Raw genomic sequence first — 26313 nt, forward strand, 5'->3', positions numbered from 1 at the left:
TAGGGTTTTGCTGGCACATCACTCTCATTATACACTATTCATTTTGTTTTGTGTGGCCATGAGACATTTGACACCTTCACTTGCCATTTAAGATTTTCCTAAAGACTTTACAACAACCTCTAGTTTTGAGGAAGAAACATGAAGACAATGTTACTTCAGCTTGATGAGATAATTCATACAATTTCAGAAGACTAAAGATAGCAAACCACCTAGACCTACTGCCTCTTTCCATTTTGTTTTCTTCTTTCCTCAACTGTGTGGGGCAGGAATGCTGCACAGAAAAATTTTTTATGGGGTGAATAGTGAAGTGATAGCAAAAGAAGGTTATATAATTTCTTTCCATTCTCCCAGACATTCTTGTCCTTTCTTGGGAGTTATGGCTTTTGCTTCACACAGAACAGGGTGCCTATTTGCTTTTAACTTATTTAGTTTGTAGAAGTATAGTGTTCTGTACTAGAGAACCATTACGAGAGATATTAAACAGTTTTCAGTAACAGGTAGTACAGCAATTAGTTGGTGTTCTGGAGAAATTTTCTTGGTAGATATTTTGGAGGGAAAATAAAAATTCTTATAGTATAACAAAGGTTCAGAGAAGCTCCTTGGAAGGAATTCCACCGCTTAGAAATTTCTCTGGTTTTGTGGCTGACACAATGTAACCAATGAGCCCTGTCCAGTAGAAAAATGGAGGCAGGCTGCAGAATTTTTTGCCTTGCACTGCTTTGCTGTGTTCATGGAGTGTGGCAAATTTAATGTCAAGTTGCAAAAGTACCTGAAAAAAGCTTCAAATTTTTCATATTTATCCTCCACACACTTCTCTCTTACTTTCTCTCTCATGTTCTCCTCTTCTACTAAAAGTGCATGTTAGAGGAGAGAATACTTGTCAAAATCTGGTCAGTGTGCCCTTCATTTATGGCAATGAAAGGAATTTTCACCTTGCTTCAAATGTAACTGTAATTGGATAAATTTAATAGTTGGGTGCATACCAGAGGCTTCTCATAACTTTCTGCTCAGCTGCTGCTAGAAGCTCAGTTCTGACTTCAGCTTAAAGGTCGATGGGGATTTTTAATGTTTATAACACCTTCCTCATCATCCTGCCTTCAATACTGTATAGTCATTTGCACCTGAACAGTGTATTCAGTGAGAATGATGGTGTTGTGCCTCTGTGCACAAATCTAAGTGACTCCACAGCTGAAAGCAGTGAAGATTTCTAGGTGGTAGGGGAAGCTTGACTGGTCTTTCCTGTAACACAGGACAGAGCATTACTGAGCACGGTCATGTCAGGTTATTACATAGCCAACACCAAATACTTGCTTTAAACAATTCGCAGTTCAGAAGGAGTATTTAAACAATTTAATTAGTTAAATAGGAACAAAATTTCTATGAGACATGAAGAAAATGAAGTGAAAAAATGAGTAAATTTCTTAAGAAGTTAGGTTCAGCAGTTATTGTTCTTCAGCTATGTAGGCAGGAGCACATTTCAGTTTGCTGCTTACATTATAAAACAAGAGAATTTTGAGGAGGATTTTGAAAGAGAGGTATTGATTTTCACCTTGAGGCTCTTCTCATGTGTAGTCTGGATGAGATTCAACTGGCGCTGGTGGAATAGCTGCACAGGTTATCCTATGGCAGTGGCATTAAAATAATTTCCAAGTTTGTCTTTTTATTGGGGAAGAACAGTGGATACAAGGAACAGAGAAAAAAAAAGAAAATCTGAAAAGTTACATTTCAGATTAGTTTATGTGGAAAGGAATGTGTTTGAAAGTATTGAAACTTGATGGAAAGATCTGCAGATACATGGGACAGGAGTATGTATTTACTGCCTGTGCAGAAACATACAAGTTGCCTCTAGGGCCTTTATCTCTGAGATATTGGTATTACAGCAGCTGAATCTCTCCAATGTTCTTTAACTCACATATGTTTGTTTTGGCAGTTTGGTCAGAGGCAAGATAATAAATTAAATCCAGGTAGGCCACATGGTACTAGAAGCAGGTTGTTTTGAGTCCAGTGACAGGGAAGTCACATAAGTGGTTCTTGGTAATAAAAATTTTGCAATTGACCTTCTTCAGAAAAGAAGAAAGATAAAGGCCTATAAATAGTCTGTTTCTGTTGAAAAGAATGTTGCTGCATGCGCTCAGGAATAGTTTGGATCTAGTCTCTATGTTGTTGTATTACTACTTCTAGAATCACAGTTTCTTGGGGAAAATCTAAAAGAAATACTCTGCTGAGTCAAGACTTGAAATAAGTAGTACCCTGACAGAGAGTATCATTAAATTTGAGAGCTGGAGGAGTGAATTTCAAGTAACTGGTAGCTCTGTGAAGTAGGCATCTCAGTGGTGGTGATGTGAGAGTGAGAGTTCCTGACTATCAGTGCTGTCAGGTATTTCATTACTGGTACATTTCATTCACTGGTATTTCATTAATATTGAGCTGCATTATATGCAGCTCATATCTAGGGCTTGGTGTTATTTGAAGGTGAAAGGTTTCTAGATAATGAAAAAAAATCCCAAACAAAACAAATTAAAAAATCCAAACCCAAAACAACTTCAAGTTTTTATCCATGATCAGGATATGGAGCAGGGTCCCTGAAGAAAACCCTTGCAGTTCAGTTGCAGTTATTATCAAATTTAAAATATATCTTATGTTTGAATTCCCTTAAATGAGATCTTTCCCAAAGAAAGCCTGTGTGTTCCATTAGCAGCAACTGATATATTTGTACAATTATTAGTACAGTTGAAAATTGTAATAGTATAATCATAAAGGAGGAAACATTTTGTACTGAACATGATTGTCCTGTCATGTTCCTACAGCATTCAGGGTACCAGCTCTCACTGGTTTGACAGTGGATTCTAAAGACTATTGTATGTACATTGTAAGGGTTGGAGTTCAGGGCTTGCTTTGTGGCACAGAGGGCCAGAGGGTTCCATATGATTAAATGCTCCATCATCCCAGTTATCCCACCCACAGCTCTTACCAGGATTTCCTGTCCCTTTAAACCATATCTGGGCATTAGCTGAGTGTAGCATAGTCCAAAACTGTAAACAGGGATGCCCTGACAAGTAAATTGTATGGATGATCACATGCCACTGCTGAAGTCTGAGTCTTTCCCTTCACTTACTGATATAGATATAACCATGGCAGTTCATGGAATATATGAATTCCTATTTATTGTAAATTCTTGATGAGAAATTAATCAGGTACTTTAAAGGAACAATTATTTATATATTTGAATTATGTATAAATATTCAACAAAAATATTATGCTCTGTTTTTCTGGAGAGATTGGAAAACCAAAGAACAACTTACCAAAAAAAAAAGGCAACCAAACCCCCTAAACCAAACCATAAACCAAAAATTTTCCAGGTCTTAATTTGTGATGACAAAACTTTTGTAGTCTCAGAGTGACATATAATAATGGAAAAAATACTCACTATAAAGAAATACTCCAAAATACTCCACATGACCCCAATATATAAGAATTAAAGTTGCTAGTTTACTAGTTTTATTAAAAGGAAGCTCCATTTTGACAATTTTAAAAGAAGAAGGAGACATAATATTGGTTTTGACAATATTTTGATGCCTTATTCTCTCTGTAAAAATCACATTCAATGGATTGAATATGCCTATATTAACAGATACCCTATTATAAAGTGACTAGTGTAATATTTTTTTTTAATCCATGTCATTCTGATGGGTGACATTTATTGGTGAAGGGCAACAGTGAATTGTTATGCTCTATACTCTAAACTAGGTATTTCCTTTGCTCTGATGTTAAATGTTAAACAAGAAGGTTGTATCAAATTGAACAGAAAGGTCAGATTTGTTATGCAACCTTTGAATGACCAATTTTTTTTAACACATCCATATGTTTTACATTGCAAAATATGATTTTAAACTTCATTATGTGTTTTTAGGGGGTCCTGTGCAGTATCTAGCTCTTCCCTGCAACTTGTGACAAACCCTTGAATAAACGGAAGAAATCAATAAGCACTTCACTTTTAAAAGGGGGAGTATTTGAATTTCTCAAGTACCTTTCTCTCATACTGTGTTTTATTCTCTTAAAGAGAAATAATTATTAATTCATTATTTTATGTTACTGGTATAGAATAGACTAATACTGTTTTATATTACAAATTTACAGTCTTATTTAAAGATGCAGAATAACAATCATAAAAATTTTATTTGGACCAAGATGGAAAGATTTGCTAATTATTAGTGCATATGAATCCCTTATTATTGCAAACATGTCAGTCAACAGTATGAGTAACTTTGCAAGGCCTGTAGAGAGTTACAAACTGTTGGACTAAATTACACCAAGCACTTGCAGACTGGGTTTCCTAATAAAACATATTTCAAGGTAAGGGCAAATATAGGATATCATATCATATCATGAAGTTTAAGAATTATAGGTAATCCTTCAGATGCAGTGGTTGGTTTGTGTTTTTATTTAAAAATAATTAAATGAAGAATGAATGCAATGTGTTTGCAGCTCCTATCCTTTATGTAGGATGTCAAGATATCTTCAGATAGGAAAGCTGTCTAAATATAATCTTTGAAGATGTGTCAGCTTGATAAGTACTTATGTAAAGTAGTTTCTGAGAACTCAGCCTGCTGTTTCCATTCAGGAGCATTACAAAACCTACTGAAGTCCATGACAGTGATAGTACATTATAGTTTTAGACAATCACAAATACAAGGAGTTATGTTCTCCAGGCAAAATGAAGTAATCATTTGTCAAGATACATGTGAAAAAGTTTACATGGATCTGTTGTTTCTTATATAGTATATATGATTTCTTCCCTGGAAACAACAAAGCATTTTTTCCCCATATGTTAGAGCATGGGCCAAATATCAGTGTGTGTTATTTCAAAAAGTTGATTTAAGATATTGCTAACATTTTGCTAATGCACACTGTGCATATTTTTTGAATATTCTTTTGAATGTTAACAGACCAGACTTGCTGATTTTCTTTGACGATAACTTCCAGATCAGAAATTCAGTGTCTGTGATTTATCAAAACCTTAGGAGAATCCATGCTAAAATTACTTTTCTTTATTTTAACAGTCTAGGCCCTAGGAGCGGATCAATGAATTTACTTTGAAGGAGTCAAGTTATTTTACATATTAAATTTAGCAGAATTACATTATTTTTACTATAATTTTAGGATTGCTTAATGAGTCATTCTTAATTCAGGAGTAATTTAGAGGCAATGGATATAATAGATACTTCTTGGAACAAATGTGAGCAACGTGTTACTCAAATATTTAACATATACTAAAAGAATTTAAAATTTGGGGAAAAAATAGATGCATTTTATTTTTAAAAAAATGAGAGTATTGTCTCATGGTATCAGGATGTCAAAGTGTTTACTAGTTTTTCACAGGAATGGCATTTTTTATAGATAGCCCTCTTCATAACACACAGTATCATTTTTTTTTTTGTTGTTGCCACATGACAGAAAGATTACTTTAGTTCAAATGTGTGCAGTTTTACTAGAATTAAAAAATCCAAGTATTCCTCATTCTGGGCTAAAAAAAATAAAAGCAAATTATACTATATAAAATAAATCCTTTTAAAACAGTTGAAGTTTTTAAATAGAGGACAAGGACACAAAGGAGAAATGAAGAAATGATAGTGAAGAGAGAATTATGTGGAGAAGATAAATGATACATTATTATTTGTCCTTTTTCAGAATACAGAAAAAGAAAGAATGATAAATCAAATTGAAAATAACAAATTTAAAACAGAAAAGAGAATTTAATTACTTTTATTCTTGTAGATTGTTAATTAACCTCTGGAACTTTTCCTGGGCTAAAATAAGAGTGCTTTGCAATAAAACTATAGTGATTAGATATACAAATGTATCTGAGGTAGTGCTTCATGTGTTAAGCAAGGGGTGGAGGTTAGAGAGAAACTTTCTCAGTAACATGGGCAATTTCAATTTTGTCATACTTTTCAGCTTTAAAATTTTCGGCATCTTCATATGAAATACTAGTACTAATACTAGTCAGAAAAATAATATGTTTTTGTTGCAAGTTTTCATTATCTCTTTTCAGAGAGCAGTAGTGTTGAGGAAAAATATCATCAGTGTGGTAAATAGCAGGCATTCTGATTTTCTCATGTTAATATTTACTATGATAACAGTCATACCTATTGTGAAACTTCATAGATGGTGCTGTGTAATGTCATTTTATTTCATGGTCTGTGCATTTCATTAACCTGTTTACACTGTCTGTTGTGAAAATTCTTTGTGCATCAGATACATTCACAGGTCAATGAATAGATTTGGGAAATTTGACTATAGACTGTAGCTCCATTGCAGCATCCCCTAAGATCACGGAAAATATTTCCATCAACTTCTGTAGATGTTAGTTCAGGTCCACTTGAACATGTAAACCAGAAAACAACATGGAATGCAATTAAGTAGAAAAAGGTTTTTCAGTGAGGTGAATACATATAGAATAAAATGTTCTCCTGAGTTTCTTGAGTTAGTATTTGAAGCAATGGTGAAAAATATGGCCTTGAATTTGGGCCTGTATGAATGTTACTGGCATCATGACCATTATGAAACAAAAGCTGCAACTGTCATCTAAGTTGGTTCAGAATATGCACCTGAATATTTATTTTACTATAGTAAGTGACAATTAGGTAAGTTTTTCCCTACTTCCCTGTTAATAATTCCTGATTTACAAATTTATGTCTAGCAGTTCGATTAGGTTAAATGATGTGTTGAGACTGAAAGTTGTTGTTGATTAAAATAGCTATAAATCATGACAGACAGAGTGGTAAACAGGTAGGCTTTTATTCTTGTGAAAAAGAAATGTTAAGAATCATGAAAATATTAATGCATTTCTTGGTTGAAGACAACTATGTAGGAAGAAAAAGAAATAAAGTCAAAATTTGACTCTTAATGATCTACACATGGATTTCAATTTAGGTAAAAGTAGTTGTTTGGAGTTTTTTCCCATTGTGTTTAATAACTACTGTTGTTTAAGCAGTTTTATCTGCAATAATAAGTGTCACCTTTTGTATTTAAAGTCAGAAGCTCTAAAAAATTTTGTACATAGGTATTTTTAAAAGTGTCTCTACCTGTTTATTCTGCTGTCATGATTAAAAATCTCACAGACAAATATTATGTCACTTTCATTTATTGCATGTAATTTTGATATCCATTTTTAAAAAGTCATTAAAATGCACATAAATAATTTGTGCATATAACAATTCATAAAATGCAATATGAATGTATATGTTTTATAATGATAGCTAGTATTTTTCAGTAAATGAAGAATATATTTATCCATATATTATATTTTGTTATGTAGATTCATTAAAAGTTAGTGTATATAAATTTAAAATATTGCTAGGGGAAATCCAGATATGCATTCTCTGTGTCTCATGCAGTCTTACATTATATTAAATCATGACATAAAAGCAAATATGTTTAGCTAAATTGTTAGCGATATCCTTTCCTTTGAGAATACTTCATAAATCAACATGTGGCTTAGTTCTTTGATGCTTACAATCATCCTTCTTGCATTTTCACCTACTTAACCCAAGAAAATCCATTGGCATATTTAGTTCTTTGCATTATTTTTTAATAGATTTTTTCAGTTGATTAAAATTCAGCCCTTTTTTTCAGGTAAAAAAAAAATCAGTATGATAGATTAACCACTGATTTTTGGTTTTGTTTAAAAGAACAGCAAGAAAAGAGGGTTTGTGGTCAAGTAAAATTATTTTTGCTGAATTGCTTAACGTATTACTGCTGTTTCATTTACAGAAAACAATACCGTTATTTTGCATGAACTTTTTCCGTCCTCATTCTCAAATTTAAAGCCACTCTGCCATCAATGATGTATGTATAAAAGTTGCCTTATAACAGGGAAAAAAAACATTCAGTCATAATATAAAACAATTTTAACTTGGATTGATTAATTGTACTGTTATATCCAAATGAGCAAAAGCAAGTTTTGGGTCCATTCTGTCAGTCCTTAATCAAAGAAGCATGGATAAAATAAGAGAAGTTTTTCCATAACTATTTTATTCTCTGTTTATTGCTTAATGAATGTTTGAGGGTATTTCTGGGTTTTTTTTGGTTTTTTTTTTAAGGATATGCTGAAATGAATTGCATGTGTATTTCTACAGGGAGAATATAACTTGAAGATTGAGTTATTGCACTTAAACTTGGCTGAAAGTGCAGTATGTTGATCTCTACATAAGTTTGTTCAGGAAGGTGTGATCTTAAGTTGTGAATCCAAATCAAAACAGCAACTACTTGATTTTTAGTCTTTTTATTTAAATTTCAGAAGCAGGGATATTTTGCATACGAAAATGAATAAGAAAGAAATATCATCCATCTCTTTAGCATTTATCTGTTCCTTACTGTCTTATTCATTTTTTTGTGGCTAAAATTAAAAATTAGGTTGAATCTTTTGAGAAGTGTTTTTGACAATATAATATTTTTTATACTTTGTTTTATCATTCTGAACAGTATTTGCTTGTTTGTAGTGAAAAGAAAATGTTCTGTTTGAAGTTTTACAGTGCAGACTAAAAATTTTTAAACAAATATCTGAAAGCACATACTTTTATAGTTGCTAGCTTACTCTTATTGGATTGTAAAATATGGAAAACTACTGTTTCATGTAGACAAAAATTTCTCAGGCAAATTTGAAAGGACTAGGCAATATTTCTTGAATTGCTTGATTTTACTGATGTTATCAGATAAATATAACAGGAAAAAGAAATCTTAGGTTGCCTGAGACTGAGGAATTTCATAGTTGAATGAGTGTTTAGATATGACTAAATAGGATTCTTAAGAGAATGAACCTGAAGTGATTTATTTTTTTAGTTTACTCAAGAGATCTAGAGACTATGCATTACTGATATTGATTGCTGCTTGACTTAGTAATAGAACTGATTATGTCCTGTTTCACTTTCTGTCTGCTTTTCAAAACTGGAAAAGATCATTGCCATTTGTAGTAGCTTGAGATTAGATCACCCCAGCTGAATAAATGTAGCTGGGTCAGAACAAATTACCAAATGTGTTCACCTCTTCAGGATGAGTGGCTACATGAACTGCACTGTAATTTTCTTTTATTTTTTGCATTGTGAACAAAAACTAGTAGACATTGTGAGCACAACTACTAGTAAAATGAAGGCAATATGAGTTTGGCATGATAGCAATGTTATTGCTAATGATTTTTACATCTTCACAAATTGAATTAAATTGAAAAAAAAAGACAATGCCAGCAATTCCAGTAGTATGAAACCAGAACATTCTGACTGGATATATGTGCAATCCTTGGCCCTTCCAAGTTTGTAGTAATTTTAATAAAAATTCTGATTTGCATATAATTGACCCACCCAGAGAGAAGTGACAATAATAATTCCTAAAGTCCAGCGTATGCCTGCTGGTGTTTCCTTTTTCTTACAACTGACTTGATATTTGTTCTGCAGTCTGTTGGTTTTTGGAGTAACAATCCATTACAAAGTTCATCCAGCAAGAGTTTTCTTCCTTCTCTAAGATGTATCAATAGCAAAAAGCTTCTTTTAAGGAATCTATACATTGCCAGACAATACTGTGAGTATGCTCTGAAAAGTAATAAACAAACATACCCACACCCATGCCCCCATTATTCTCTTCCCATTGCAGGAAGGACTTATGCTATTTTATTTTTTTTCAATTATTTTTTTTTAAATTTTATTTTTTGGAACTCTTCCATGACACAGATAATCTATTGTCTTTGTTCCATAAGTGATTTTTATATTCAGTTTTCTTATCAAGCTCTTTCAGAAGCATTTTTTAATATTTTGTGAGCAACTATATTATGTATATATATATATATATAGCTTGATAGCAATAGTTTTTAAACAGACTTATATACTGAAGAAACCCATATATAATATTTAAATAATTTCAGTAAATACCCTACTTTTTCTGAGGAAAATGGGTTAATTTTGCAGGTGTCTGATCCCAAATGGATTAAAACTGAACTCTAGATTTTATTAGAAATCTCTTTGAAGGACAGATCACAGTTTTCCACTGAAACAGCTTTCATTTGCTTTTCAGCAGCGAGTGATGAGGATTTTGAATGCCTCATCTTTCTCTATAATCCTGTGATAATTGCATCCATTTAGTCTACCATGTAAGGCACCCATGCATTTTAATCTTTTGTTTACAGATACCTAGTACTTCTCATGCTTTCCTGTTGAATGCTAATGGAGAGTGCAGGTCTTAACCTATTCAGGATAAATAAGCAGTTAAGTAAGAGCTTTGAAAATGATAGCCTCACTAAACTATATAATGAATTGATCAAGTGTCATTTTTACACATAATTCTGAGACATTGCTTCCAAATGTTTAATTTCCAGAGACAGACATTTATGAATATGCATTAATTAAAGTGATAGAGTATGAGTGCATTTCTGCATTTTGTCATTGTTTGGTGGTTTACATTGCCATTAATTGAAAAATATGTCCAGCCTGCATAATGAAGTTCTCTAATACCCTTACAGAACAATTCATGGAAATTTGGTATCTCTTAACTGATGGCTGTGTAAAGACAGAACCGGGTAGATGAAGAACAGCTGACATTTTTTCTTGGAAATATATATTTATGAAAATATACAATTAAGTTAACTTACTGGTGGACATGAGAAAATCATTAGGGAATGACAAAAAAAGTGAGATTGTTCAAAAGGATGTGCAGTAGATCTAAAGTCCTGCTTCACCTGACTAGGAGTGACTTCTGTGATAGGCTCAGACTCATACCAGATGTGAAGCTATAACCTACACAAACCTGAGAAATTTAAGAGCCATTTTTCCAGATGGGTGGCACTACTTTTCCCCCATTCTTTTCCCAGAAATATTCATTAGGAAATTGCAGCCTAGAAAAACAACAACAGCAGTAACAAAAATTAAATACTTTTTATAGGGAAAAAACCCCCAAACTTCAGCATGATAATAAAAAAATCCAGCCTTTATATTTGTGTTTTGCAGTAGGTTTATCCCTATTGATTCCTTCCATTTTCTGAGAGGGGATGTTGTGTCTTCTGTGACTTTAGAAAGCTGAAAGCAAGTAGGATCATGTTCTTTCTTACACACAACATAGACTACATAATGGGCAAAATACATAAGTGAAGTACACTTTTTCTCTGCTCTTTTTGATTTTCTTCTTATCAAGTATTGTTTAACTTCCATTTAGATAGGTTCCACACTTTACAAAATTTAAAAATTAGACAAAGGAAAATAGTTCCATCAACCAAAAAGTGTAAAAGAAAACAAAAAAGAAAAAAAGTTGAGATTCTAACTCAATGAGTTAGAGACAGGGCTCCCCTATAAATTCTTAACAGTCAGTGTTGCATGAAGGGAGGGAAGTTCTTATGTAGCTGACAGAATTCAAGAAGGCAGTTCAGCCTGCAAGTAACTCATTCTATTTCTGACAACTACACCTAGCATCCCTGTGAGCCACCAAACAATAGTACACAGCCTTCTTACACTTTTCATTTGAACTCTAGGCAAGAGATCAAGAGCAAAGAAGCAAATAATAAGAGATCAGATTATTTCTTGCCTGAATTAGTAGTTTGTTATGAAATAAATATAAATATGGCTTCTTGGAAGATGTTTTGCATTTGTATTCAAATACATAAAACAATTTAAAATATAGAAAAAACGTATTTATTGTGCAATATGTGCCAAAACTCCATACTCAAACTTCTATAAAAACAGTATTTTGCTCTGCTGTACTGCCATATCCAAAGAAAACTATTTTTAATTTCTAGAACTTTGCATTTTCATCCATTTTCATATGGATTATTTAATATGGTTTATTTACATATTTGCATATCTAGTACTCATAGAACTGAGGTACAGAGTCAAATTACAAAACTGTGCTTGAGAAGAGAGTGTAGAATTTTTGATAACTTACTTTGTTGCTTGAAGCATATTCCTTTTCTGAGTCTATTTAAAAATTCATTTAGGTTTTCTTTCTGCTTAATTCCAGTTTACACTTTTAATTATAATTGTAGTTTAGATTTGTTTATATTAATAGATTTTCCTGTTCAACTTTGAATAAGAATCACTGTGTTCATGTCATGTAGCAAAAAATTAATTTTCAGCTGAAGTATAGGAGCTTTAAAATGGGGTTTAGATTTTGAGACAATATATACTGGTTTTGTTATAATGGAATTAAAATTGTGCGCTGGATATTTGTAGAGTTATTAATCTGAACCAGTTTAGGAAACATTTGCCCAGGTAGCAACTAAAGTGCATTTCTGGCAGCTAGTAGTTTTTGTTCATATGCAATCTATATTTGTACATTTATATCTACATATGTGTTTATATGTAGGTGATGTGTGTGTGTGATTTGTATTCAAGTATCGTGAGTTTTTACAATCCTACTGTCAGATGGCTTTTTCTAGAGGCCTCAAGGATTGTGGTTTTTTTCCCCACAGGTGTGGTGGTGGTTAAGTCTGAATATTCTGTACACATGGCACCTGATCTAAAACCTAAGGAGGACAGAGAATTTTACAGGGTCAACTTACAATTTCCTTGCTGCCATTCTAATTTACATGGACAGAGAAGATCCTCTGGGATCTCTTGCCAGTGTTAAGATGACTACTATTACTGTTCTCATGGTAAGCATTGTACAGGGAGTGATTGAAGCCAGGCTCTGTGGATTGAAGCTATCTTCCATTGACCTCAAAACATTTGGTAAATTAACCTCAAAATCAGTCCTCGTGTTTCTTCAAAAAGAAGTGCCTTATATATTTTTAAGAATCACTTTTACTCTTTGAAATGTATTTTAAGAGCTTAAGTGGATGCGAATATCTATCTCCCTACTCCTATCTCCCTGTTCCCAATTGTCAGTGAAATATCCCTCTCTTCTTCTTTCTTATTTCTCCATTAAGGCATGATATTCTCTATAGGCCTCTTAGGCAAATAATTTCCTATATAGCCTATAAATCTATGCTTATTGTTGCAGTACATCAGAGCCATCCAATTGTCCTTAGTATTTATTTTACTAAGAGTAGCTGTCAGGCATTGACTTTGAAGGTTTCATCCCTTAACATCATTTGTTCAAAACCCCAGGAGACAATTAGTGATGAATAAAGCTGAAAATAATTTGAGATTCAGCTTAGCAGTTCAAATATTCACTGAATCCATATGGTCTTTTCTTTCTACACTCTTAGAAGCACATTTAGAATTATATCACATCATGTAGTGTTTTATCATTTTATTTTTTGATTAAAAAAAAAAGTTAGGGAATTCTGTTAAAATAAAATAGACCAGAAAATTTTCAATGTAAATTGGTGAAATGTACTCAAAGTAGAATACTGGGGGAAAATGTCATTGTTAGGGATAGAGTCAAGCTTTTGACTTGGTGGAACTAGCTATTATATTTCTACATATGGCTGGAAAGCAACCAATTGCCATATCAGGAATAGAAAGCTTGGATTATTTTATCCCCAAAGTATATAATAATGTAAAAATATTATTTGGTACAAAATATCATATCACCCTACACTGAAACCTACTTTTCTGGGGGTAAAATATATGACTCAAATTATAATAATTTTCATGGACACAGCATCCCCCAATAGCCTCCAAGTGTTCAGTAAATTACCCTTAAAATCTTTCCTTGTGGTTTTACATAAAGAGGTACTTTGTATGTATAAATGGTATCTTAATAAAGACTGATGAAACACAAGTGTGAGTAACTGCTACCATTCTGTTCAGTCATTACTGTTCAGCATATTTAGTGCACGCATCAATTATAAAATGACTGATTCTTAAGAATGAAATTTAAATTAATATTAAAAATCATGACTTATTTATTAATATTTGTTTTAAAGAGGATTAGACTGGTTTTTATACTGTAAATCTGTCACCTGGTATATGAAGGTATGCAATTTTGAAATCGAAGAATGCCTGATTTTTTTTTTTATTTACTGAATTTTCATGTTATAGCTAAATCTTTTGCCCCAAATAAATCTATCCTTACTGCTACAATAAAATAATAATGCTCATTGCAGTGATGACATTTATGTCTCAGTTGTACTTATCTTTTGAACAGTGAGCTTAAAAGGATTCTGTAAGCATTAGAAAGATAAAATAATACCCTTTTTGTGTGTCTGAAACAGCTTGCTTTTTAAAAAGAGCTCACTTTCTTAATTACAGAAAAATACCTGATTTATAATTCAGTCTTAGTGGAGTATCAGTTTATATAGTAAAGAAATTGACCATAATTATTGGAAATTTTATATCAGGAAGGAAAGAAGGAAAGGATGCTCAAGAAATGTTGGAGAGATTGCTAATATAACAGTCTTATAGTTGTAAGATGATTTCTTAAATCATAAGAATATTCTAAGTTGCTTTGGGATTTTCATTGCTTAATACACACCACCAAGAAAACCTGAATGGACAAAACCAATCCAAAACATGTCTTTTTGAAGCAAAGACATAGTATTAGCTGGCTTAGAAGATTATAGTGTGTGAAAAAAGTAAAAAGCATCGTTTTTTAAGAAATAGGTCTACAGATACTGCAGTCTGTTTTCCTATTGGTATAGCAGTGAATAGCCAGGTGCTTCCCTGCAGCTACACGACAGGCAAAATCTCTTTGCATGTGGTAATTAGTTTACAGCACCCTATAGGCCAGAGCCCAGCAGGAATTATTTGCAAGCAAGTACAATATAAACAAAAAGATAGTTCTTGTTGTAAAGTAGCTGACTTGCTTCATTGATCATCAATCAGTTTTTTCTGATGGGAAATGTTTCTCTTATTTTAGAGATGGCATATGGATGGAAAGCTAAATTAGAAGAGGTCGTAAGAAAGCTATCTTGTTTCAGGTTGTGATTGTTTCTTGAGATAAGTGATAAACTTGGTGAATTTGGGCTATTCTAAACACAAAATGAAAATAGCACAAGTTTATTTCAATATAATGGATTGAACAAAGCAAACAAAATTTTATGCTCGTAAAAGAAATATAAAAAAGAAACAAGTTTAAATACCTTTCATGATTTTTCATAAATCTCTGAGGTATTTAGAGAATTTTTGTGTTTCTTATTAAGTACACTTTGAATGAACCTAGATTCAGACAGAATATCTTTATTTGGTATCTATGCTGTATCAGCACCTTATCTATTTTGCATATATGCACTGTATTCAATGCACAGAGCATTCCATGCTCACAGCAAGAAGAATAACTCTCCCCAAATATTAAAAGAAGATCATAAAAATACCACAGTCTGAAAATACAATTAGCAAAAAGGTAAAAGAACTACTGATATCAATGGCAAAATTCACATCATGTATTCCAGACCATACTAAGGATAATGGCATACAATTACACTTGTTTTTTTTTTTTTAATGTTTGCTTGTTTCTTAAGTTATCCTTTACAGCCAATACTATACAATTCACAATATAATTATGAATATTCTTAAATTATCCTTATGACACAATATTATGTGTTAGCTTAAATTCAGAAGATAACTTGAACAGATGGATTTGATCTTACAGTCAGTTGGACAGACAAAAGGAGGATATACAAATGACTGTAGTAGCTTGCCTGGCATTAAGAAATGATGACTTAATTTTGTTTGATTTGGGTCTGTATTCTTAATTTCACATCTGGAAACAAACTCACTGTACAGCTGATAAACAAAAACCAAGTCAGATAGTCCAGAGGTATACTGGGCAAGTATGCTTGACATTACAATAATTACTACTCAAAATGGAAAAGTAGAGTTTCAGGACCCGTAGTGACTACTAGACTGCGTGCCATGCACTCTTGCAACACAGCCCATTTAGCCTAAGTAAAAGCTACCTTGGGATGTTCAGTATCTGCTTGCTGTGCCACAGATTGAAATACTGTATTTTATTGCCTGCTTACCTTCTACAAAATCATTATCTTGCTTTAAAATTCTTAGTAGAAACGTGGTTGTGAGTTAGAGGTTACTGAAAATAAACCAAATTCAAAATAAAAAAATAAAAAATATATAGGATAAATAGTCTTAAGCAAGAACTAATTTTGACTTTGTGACTATGTATTTAGTAGGCATTAAAGGTTAGTGCTGGAAATGCTTTGAAATGCTAAAAGACAGAAAGAAGAAAGGACTGCTTTAATTCAAATTGCTGACAGATATATTTAGTTTATTGGATAGTCTGTGAACAAGCTTAATGTTTATTACTGAGACCATACTTGTTAACTTTATAAACTCAGTGATACAAACCTGGAGTGTTTTCATCATAAATATGGTTTTTATCTTGCACATGACCTGTTTTGCTCAAAACAGAACAGTGCTCCTGAGAGATTAGTTTCTATGTAGATAAATATTAACAATAATTGTCTGGTTGAATGAGCAATTAGCTTTATTTTTCCCCCTCAGACACACATAATAAAAAATTAGCTTTTCATGTATAAAATTGCAAAAAAATTTCTTAGTAAATTAAAATTTCTACAATAATATTTTTACATGTGCTAAGCAATACATATTCTTATATTTATTCAGATACTAAGAAATATATATTTCTATACAATAACTAATTATTGTATGTTCCTGATTTCTAAGATGCCTGCCTTAAGATGCATAAAAATCCTATATTAGAAACCTTAATAATATTGCTTGATCCTTTGGAAACATTTCATATCAAGCTTCTGGAAAATGAGAACTGTAAATCTTTTAATATTTTAGAGGTCAAACATGTCAGAGAGGCCAGGCTTTTAGAGTTTTCTTGGCTATGTCTGTTCCATGACAAAGCCCAGAATTACAGCTTATGCTTAAAACTAGAATATGCACATATTGTCTATATTCTAGATCCTCGTACACAATGACAATATGTATATTAACTCCTTCAGAAAATCTGAGTAGCAACTTTTAGTCCAACTAGAGCAGTACTAGCAAAATCTGCTCACCTACGTCTTGTCCTCTTGTGTAAATGTATTTCTCCTACAAAATATGTCATCCACATGAATCCTCCACACTGAAAGCAGGGGGGAGCTTTGAAGATTTCCCAAGGCTGTGTCCAAGTCAAGTTTTTGAGATCTCCAAAGATGGAAATGGCATAACTTCTCTGTAATGTGTTTCAGTTTTTAAACACTCTCATGGTGAAAAACTCTTCTGTCCAGAGAGAACTCCTTTTTCTGCCTTTTGTCTTTTCTCTGTACATCTCCAGGAAGGATGTGAGTCCATCCACTCTTCAGATAGATGACCACAGAAAGTAGATATTGCCCTATTATTACTCTATAGACCTCTCATTCTGCTGGACTCTCAGATATTTATGCCATAGGTGGCCCAGAACTGAACACAGTATTCCACATGTAGCCTCGTTGTCCAATGGGCAGGAACAATCACTTCTCTTGACACTCAGGCTGAAAGTTGCTGAGGTGTATATTCCATTCCACTATCCAGGTTGCTAATGAAGCATTTTGTCAGCTTTAGCTCCTACATCAACCCAATGAGAAATACTGTCCATTACTGGCTGACAGCTAAATTTTGAAGTATTTCCACTCTTCTCCAAGAATGGAAATACAGCAAATTTTTTCTTCACCTTGCAATCTACTGGTGTCCAGGCATTACCTTCCTAATTTGGCCACAGAGTTACTATAGGACACTCAGATAAACAGATATTAAAATCAAGTTCGTGTCTCCTGCTCTTTCTTTAACCACAGAATTAATCTTTTTATCACTGAAAATACTTGAGCTGCTTAGATATGATTGTCTTTGTAAACCTCATTTTGCTGTTCTGAAACACCTTGGTCTTTTCTATTTGGTTTCAAGGAGTATTTTCCTCATTATCTTCCCAGAGTCTGAGGTGGGATTTACTGGTCGTAATTCTATGGTTGTTCCTCCCTGACATTCTTTGAAGATAGATTTGTCATTTTCCTTTTCTAGACATCAAGAATTTTCTTTGAATGTGGCCTGATGAGGAGATTTTGTCTCTTTGAAAGTTTGTCTCTCCAAACTTTCTCTATCCATTTACTGAAACTAACTTTAGAATGAGTCACTGTGTTCTTTTTTGAGGTATTCATGAATATTATATGCCTATCTTTTGACTGTTCAATAATAGCCATTGTTTGTAAAGGAAACAATGAATAGAGAAGAGTTTTGCTGGTTTAAGTATGGGTTTCTTTACTACGAAAAATGGATAAACTTTTTAAGTTATTATGAATTGCATCAGGTATAGGAACAGTTGCTCTTAGATGGATGCTACTTTTAAAGATAGAATGAACACTGAATTAATTAGGATTGTCCTGTTTATCTGCTTCAATCAAATTTTTGTGTGAGATAAATCAGTTAGGTGTGCACAACTGTATCCCATATCCTTTGAGATTTTTCCCTTTCTTGTATCTACTGACTGTTGTGCTTACAGTCTATATTCAAAATTTTGGTTTCCCTTGCCCATTTTCTTTCTTTTTCAAGTTAATTCTACTTTTCATCAAATGGTTCTCTTGTTTGTTTATTTATTTATGCATCATTGTGCAAATTTCTGTAGCTTGGGAAACTGCAGACTTATCTCTGTGGTTGGTCTAATCCAAATGCTTTGGATTCCTTTAAGCATACAACAGCATCCTTACAAATTCTGGTACGCAAGTTGCATAGAGACATTGGTTTCTGGGGTTTTGTGGTCTAAAGACTGCTAGTTATCAGGTAACTTTAACAGCTGGAATTCGTTCAAGTGTGGTCAGAATTGCTTTTAAATTGTACTCATAACTTCTGGTTTCATATTGAATATCTGACTTTTTTTTTAAATGTTGGTAATTTGTTTATTATTTCCATGAGATATAACGGTGAGAATGCAAAGTATTTTCAATTGTTTTCTTGTTATACAATATACTAAAAACCAATATCCATTTATGCTCAAACAGTTGGAGCACTACAGCTCAGTGAATTATTTACTCAGTTTGATTGGGGATACAGAGTGATAATATCAGCAGGAGCAATAAAGATATAGCTAGAAAATCCAACATCCTCATTTTCTTTTATAGTCTGTGGCATCACAGATGAAGAAATCATACCTTTGGGATAGTTTCTTTTCGTACAGTTTCCTCTCTGTGAGTGTAAAGGAAATATATCTTAGCAAAGAATAACTGTGTTTCCTAATGACCATTAAGGACACCTTACCTTGCCAGGACTCAACTGAGTATGTTTGTACCTGTGTAACTTTGAGTTTATCTGTACTTGACAGCATTCCTGTATTAATTGCTTTGGGTTTACTAGCCAGGAGAGTGCAAAGTCTACATATTTCAATAGTTCATGGTGCATAGCTTTAATGGATGTAAAATCCATGCTGATCAAATCCTTATTTTTTTATCATAAGGTGGGAAAGGAAATAAAAAAAGAACCACTAGTGTTAACAAGGGTGATGATTTTTCATCTTTAAATGTTAGGGTATGCTTGTCATTTTTTTCTTAGTTTTTAAAATAGTAATGATTTTGTCAAAGATAATAATGCTCTTCAAAGGCAAAATAGTGGAAAGGTGTGATCCTTCCAGTTCTGATGTGATTTATTCTTATTTTGTAGAAGGATATCAACGGGAAAATTTAAACTACAGTTTTTAAGGATGGCCATGTTGTCTGTACATTCAAACTTACCTTTAGGACAGCTACACCTTGCAATATCTTAGAAGCAAAGAAATCAGGAATTGTGATTGTTTTTTACAGTTTCCAAATAGTTCTTCACACTCTATGAAGGAACATATTCTCAGTAATTTTTCTTGAAGTTACTCAGACCCACCTAGAGATATTTGAGTAATTTTCCAGAGATAACATGTTTAAGAAACCCATTAACTTAAATTTATTTCTTTTTTAAATTAAGGTCTTTTTAAAAATAGATCTTCTACTGGCAGAATGTCTATTATCATTTTGATATTATAGTCAGTAAATTAATTTGAAAGTTATAAAACTAACCCATAAAATCAGCAGAGAGGTAATTAAGTGTTGCAACATAGAAACAGCATAGACAAACCATGACATTAAAATCCTAACATAAGAGATGAGAGTTTTCTGGCTGGCACCTATTGTAATTGATATAATTAGAAAGGTGAGCTTTTAGAATGTTTAACACTAGAATACAGCATACCTGAAATTTTATCTCTTGTGCCCAGTTAGAAAGTATTGAAGAAGAAAAACATTTTACACATTATTCTTCACTCATGAGTATTGAGGGAACATAAATTGTACCCTAATGTACTATATTGTACCCATATATAAGCACAGGTACATTGCAGAACAATTTATTAACTCCTGCATTAAGAGCACTTCATTTGGTGCATATTTTTAGACATGTTCTTAGCTACACTGCCTTATCCCCTCACTCTTCCTGAGAACAGGCTTGTAACAAAATCATTATCTTTTATACATATTCAGGTCACAAGCAGAACAATACATGATTAGCTTTATGATTTAACTATGCAGTTATGAAGAAGACTGATTTAGTTTTGCTATTGATTTTAATTTCACATTTAAACAGAATAATTTATGTTTCTTCTAATAAAACCTAAATATTGAGTACTCAGAATCATCAAGGTTGGAAGAGACCTTCAAGATCATCTATTCCCAGATCAACCCAGAACAACCATAATCACCCCAAAACCCTATCTACAAATTCCACATCTAGATGTCTCTTAAACATTTCCACTTCCAGGGATGGTGATTCCACCACATCCCGGGGCAACTTATTTCAGTGGCTAAGCACTCTTAGAGTGACAAACAATTTCTAATATCTAACCTGAACCTCCACTGGTACAACTTGAGGCTCTTTCCTCTTGTTCTTTCACTTGAGATACGGCAGAAGAGACTGACCCCCACCTCACTACAACCTCCTTTCAGGTAATTCCAGGGAGAAATGAGGTTTCCCCCTTGCTCCCTTTCACTGCTAAACAGAGATGAACATTTATTTCAAAGTGCCAAATAAACCAATTACCATATTTTCTTTGAATTGACTTTCTGTAAATTTGAGTTCGGTCTTACATACAGGACACTGTATAATGCCTTCTTTTTCTCTGAGTAGGAAAAAGACCCCTAAACATTTTCTTCCTTTGGTAAACACCTTCTAAAATGCTTTAGCAATTACTTCCAGTAGCATTCATACTGTACAGGTTACTGAGTCTAGGAAGTGGAGACCTTATAACCTCTGAAGATAAATAAGTAAATTATCTGTCCAGTGTGACCCTTTAGGGAAATGGAAATTACTTCTCTGTGTAACATCACTTCGGGCCTGCAAAGCTGTCAAAGGTATTTCAATCAAAAGAAACCACATGTGCTTGTCAATACTTGGCAGGAAGATCTCTAAAATCATATAATGTACTGCAGGCCTAGTTTAGGGTGGTCATTATTGTTTTTGTTAAGAGTGTGAATTGATCAATACAGACACTGTTATATAGGACCATATCACCTGTCTTTTTGGCAAAAAGTAAATAAGAATATTTTACAATCATTTTAGAGATTTTTCTGAGTTTATTGTAGTGTGAACCAAGCAAGGAATGTTCTACCTAGTTTACATTTTATAAGAAGTGGATGAGGCAGATAACAATTGTATAATCTTACAGAGCTTTAACTAAATATTGATGTGAAGTTTCAGTTCTATTACAGGATGTACAGCAGGACTATTGAATGAGAAAGGAAATATTTGACACTTTTTGTGCTTAGCTATTAAGCAAGTGTGTTTAGACAGTAGAAAAGACTGAAATGTCTCATTCTAGGATACAGAAAGATGAAACTACTCTGAATGAAAAGTGGCTTGAATAAATAAAATGGAAATAAAGGGAGTAAAACTGTATCTGAAAACATCCTCCTGCTGTAATTTTTTTATGCTCTTTATGGCTGTCTTCACATGGCAACCATGAGCTGGTAAGGTTTGATTTGTATGTAGGAGAAGTTATTACTATATTTTAATTTTTATCAAGCATGCTGTTGTTCATGACATAAAATATTATTGACCACAGTTTTCCAGGAATTATAAGTGATATATATTTTTAAGTGTGAAATGTGACATAGCAAATAATTTCTAGAAAATGTGCTAGTTTTTCTAAACCTTTATATTCCTAGTTGAAATTCTGATAAAAATAAAAGAGCAGTGGAATGAGAAGGAGGTGCCCCTTGAAAGGGAGTAAAACTTTTTATTCTGTTTGTGTCCATTAGTGACTGAAGTAAAACAAGAACTTGAATTTGGCATTTCTCTATTCCCTGGTAAATACTAACGATGCAATAGAGATTTAATTCATTTTGCTTAGTACTTTATCCCTGAGTGTGGGCAGAAGTAGATGTGTACAGAAGAGTTAAAAGCTAAGAAAGTCTACATGAGTACTTCACTTGAGTACACTCCCACAAACACGACAGGTTGTGGCTTCCAACTTGAAAGATTTTATTTTTCTTTATTCTGATTAAGTTTCATTTGAGAGCATAAAAAGTATCACGAACTGAAGAAGATGTTTCTCATCCAGGACTAGATATGGTGCAGACTTCACAAAGCAAATAAGACATGTTTTTTTTTCCTGGAGAAGCAGGCAAGTCTAATTTTAGACATGACAAAACAAGTGAGCACAACAAATAGTGTGGAAGGGTGGAAGCTGAAGAGGGTCACATTGAGATTACAGGGTTACTTGGGTCCATTTCATGCATATCTTCGTAGTATGACTCTTCTATTTGTATATGACATTTTTTAAGCTTCTGTAAGTATTCCAGAAGTATCTAGAGAGGCATCTGAAAGTCAAAAATGTGTGTCTAAGATTCAACAAAAGTAAAAGATGCTATAAAGGGAAGTAACTATGTATAGGAAATAAGAGTCTATATATCTGTGCATGTTTTTTGTTTTTCTTTGTGACCTTTTAGCCATCAAAAGATATTCAGATGATGACTAATCTGTGTTATCTATGCGGAGTCACATCTCAGACTTTCTCTTTTGCTGGATATGTAAATATAGCTTTGTAGAATAACTCCAGGGCAATGGTTAGTTACCATTTAAGCCTTACAGTAGATTCTGGATGAGGCATGGGCAGGTTCTTTGTATTGTTTGAGGGTAGGTGCTCAAACTGTTGACCAGAACTCAAATCTCATCTTGAAAAGGAGGATTCTTAATATAAGAAGTAAGCCAATTCTGTTTGAGGGGGTTAACCTTGACTGAGGTCCAAATGTTTGCTTAGGCATTCAATCCCTTCTGCATCAGGATGAGGAGATAAAATAGGATGAGCATGCTCACAGGTTGAGATAAAGGCAGGGAGCTGCTTACCAGTTGTTGTCATGGGTTGAAAAAAATTCAGATGAGAAATACACTTAGACTACACCTTTCTTCCCCCATTTTCCAAGTTTTACTTTATTATTCCTTCACTCCAGGTTCCTCTGCCTACCCCCAGACAGAGAAGGGAGCTGGAGGGGCAATTTGTAGTCAGTAACAGTCATAGTGGTTTCTCTCTCACTTCTTGCCCACCTATAAGTCCTTTCATTTTATACCCAATACACTTTCCCCAGCTTTCCCTTACCATCTTTCTAAGACACTCTTTTTATGACTACTGGACAAAGTTTGATAGATGGACTTTTATCCTATATTTTAACCTCTGAGAAAGGTGCCCTTCATATCAAAAACAAAGTTCAGAACTGCTCAGGCAGTAATCCAAAAGTCACTTATCTGGCTGATTTATCCACTGTGTATCTTTAAAAGAGGCTTTCTGTTCTAGTAGGCACAGGACTCACTAGAAGGCTCAGCACTGTTAAGCAGAGGCACACACTGTGCATCCCTGGACAAGGCATATGCTTATGATGCTCAGGCCTCTGTTTCTAAATGTTTTCTGTTGTATGGTTGTGGGTCTGGGACAGTCACTCCTCAAGATGAGCTTAAAAATCATGAGAAAAGGATGTGCAAGACCAAGGCACATCCTTTCTCAAGGCAGAAAAAGATGAAGTCATATAAATACGACTTAGCAACCTCTAAAAACATCTGTGTATTATCAACACTGCTACCATACTACCTCCAAAACTGAACATCATACCAGCTTATACCAGCTGCTAGGAAGAAAATTGACTCTATCCCAGAGAGAAAGAATTTACAAATTTCTTGAAATTTAAGTATTTCTAAAAATAGCGATGAAGATTTTCCAAAGCAGTCAATTTTTTATTTCTTCCTTATTTTTTTTTTTAATATGCTCAGGGAGAAAATATATGGGTAAACAAAATGTTCTGTGGTAAAGATGTAAGAATGTTATATGAAACAGCTAAATATAGGCTATTTAGAAGGAAAATACAAATTAAAAATATTAGAAGTATTGTGAATGACCTGTTTTTTGAAATAGCACCCAATTATTACCATTGAGTCAGAGGAATAAAGGAATACAAATGAATATTCAAGGATTCTAAAGTATGCTAAGAGCCTAAAGAGCAAAGCATACAAAGGTGAAAATCATGTTGGAGACATAATTTTATTTATGTCGCCAAAAAGGGGGTAAAAATGTTTTCTAGCACAACGAATGCTCTAGTTTTCAAAGTTGTCTGTCAGATACAAAACTCAGGAAAGGTTGTGAATGGTGTGAAAACTAAAAAGGAAGCAACTCTTTTAACCTCTCCCCTACCCTACCATACTTGAGATATCTCAGAATATCTCCTAGAATATTTTTTGTAAGACTTCAATGTATTTAGCAGCAGTCAGGACACATTGATTGTGGGAGAAGTCTAGAATCATTATGAAGCTCACATACATTAAAAGATAGTAATTTTAAATAAGTTTTCTTCAGATTCTTGACTGTCATTTAATATTTAACTCTATCGACATTTCTTCTGTTCAAGAAATGGATGGACTAATATTATGGAAATTGAAAAGTTATGTAAGAACTGAAACCAGCATATATAATAAATTCAGCAATAGGAACTTGACTAGTGATTCAAAACTTAGGTTGTATGTATATTTTTGACACTTATTTTCATCATTCCTTAATCTTTAATTATGATGGTAATATACTATGTCTTTAATCCAGAATAATAATGGATTTTAATGAACGCTTAATTCACAGCTCTAAAAATGTTTTGGTTATCGTAAAGTTATTCCAGTTATCACATAATAGTTAAGAATTGTTATATGATTAATTTATTTTTATTTAACTTTATTTATTTAATTACCTTTCATCAAACAAATTAGCCTCTATTGTTTTGGTTCTGATTTGAGCTACAAATTATTGACACATTTCTGTAGCTCTCTACAGCCCATATTTCTTTGAATATTATAGCAGGACTAGTATCTAATACAGCAGTAAAAATTGACAAGTTCCAAAAATCACCAAGTATTCCCTATTGCTGGGTTATATTACTCCTATATGATTTATGTTGCTTATAGTAGAACTTTATGAAACAATATTTATATTATTTGCTTATAAACTGATTGTGTTTGGTCTTTTTTATCTTTTTTTGTCTTTTTTTTATTTCGTATTAGCCAGGAAGCTTAAATGGTATAAAAATGGGACAAGATATATTCATTCATATAATGAAGATTTTGGTTCTGATCCTGCAGTAGCTTTTTTTGCAGTATTTGTATTTTATCTCTGACTCAATTGGATTTAGCAGGATCCTATCTATGCTTAAAATTAATAGTACCCACAAGCAATTTAAAGGCATACGGGGTAAACATACAGAATAAAATTCTGTAAAATCTGCACAGAACTCACACAAGAATCTTGTTGTGCCTTTCTAGACTTTAGATTGAATGGTATCACCTAAATGTAGAATACTTATAGATATTCTTTTAGCACTGTGGAAAGTCCTTTATGTTAGGTTGAATTTCTAGTCAATAGAGAGGTGATAATAATTCAATGCAATTGCTTTAGATGGGGAATTTTTTTTGTTTATAAAAGAAGTGTAAGATGATTATTTATTTCCAGGAAGCAGCGAAAGCATGGCAGATATATGAGGGAAGATGAAGTGGAAGATGACCACAGTGCAAGCAAGACAATTACTGTACTGAGAAATGTATCTGAGCAGGGCAGTGGTGTTGGTAATAATAGTCTCTGTTTACAGTCCAGAAGTCATCAGGTGTGGCAATCCATGTCACAAGGTGAGACAGTGAAGGAGCCAAACAAAAATCTCAGTTTTTCTAAAAGCCATAATTTAGGACAAAAAGAAATGGAGGCTTTTTATAAGGAGAAGTAGTAACATGTTTTATTCTTAAGTAGTGTAGTATATTGTAATCAAGCATCCATCTAATATCCCGGATATTCTTGAAAAGGTTCTGAAATATTGTAATTTTCCAGTTCTTATGCAGTAAGATATGGATTAAGGGTGTAGTCCTGCACAGAAACCCTGTAAAACAATGACTAGAAGAATCATACACTTTTCTCTTGTGA

General features: G+C 33.2%; 1 protein-coding gene across 5 annotated transcripts in view; it reads left to right on the plus strand.

The window, feature by feature from the left end:
• The window catches only part of GRIK2 (glutamate ionotropic receptor kainate type subunit 2), a 353896-nt gene that overhangs the window by 231175 nt on the left and 96408 nt on the right, over window positions 1-26313 (plus strand). The gene's annotated exons all lie outside the window — the stretch shown is intronic.

Source organism: Cyanistes caeruleus, chromosome 2 (genome assembly GCF_971803275.1).
Source record: "Cyanistes caeruleus chromosome 2, bCyaCae1.hap1.1, whole genome shotgun sequence".
In the NCBI taxonomy this organism is placed as follows: domain Eukaryota; kingdom Metazoa; phylum Chordata; class Aves; order Passeriformes; family Paridae; genus Cyanistes; species Cyanistes caeruleus.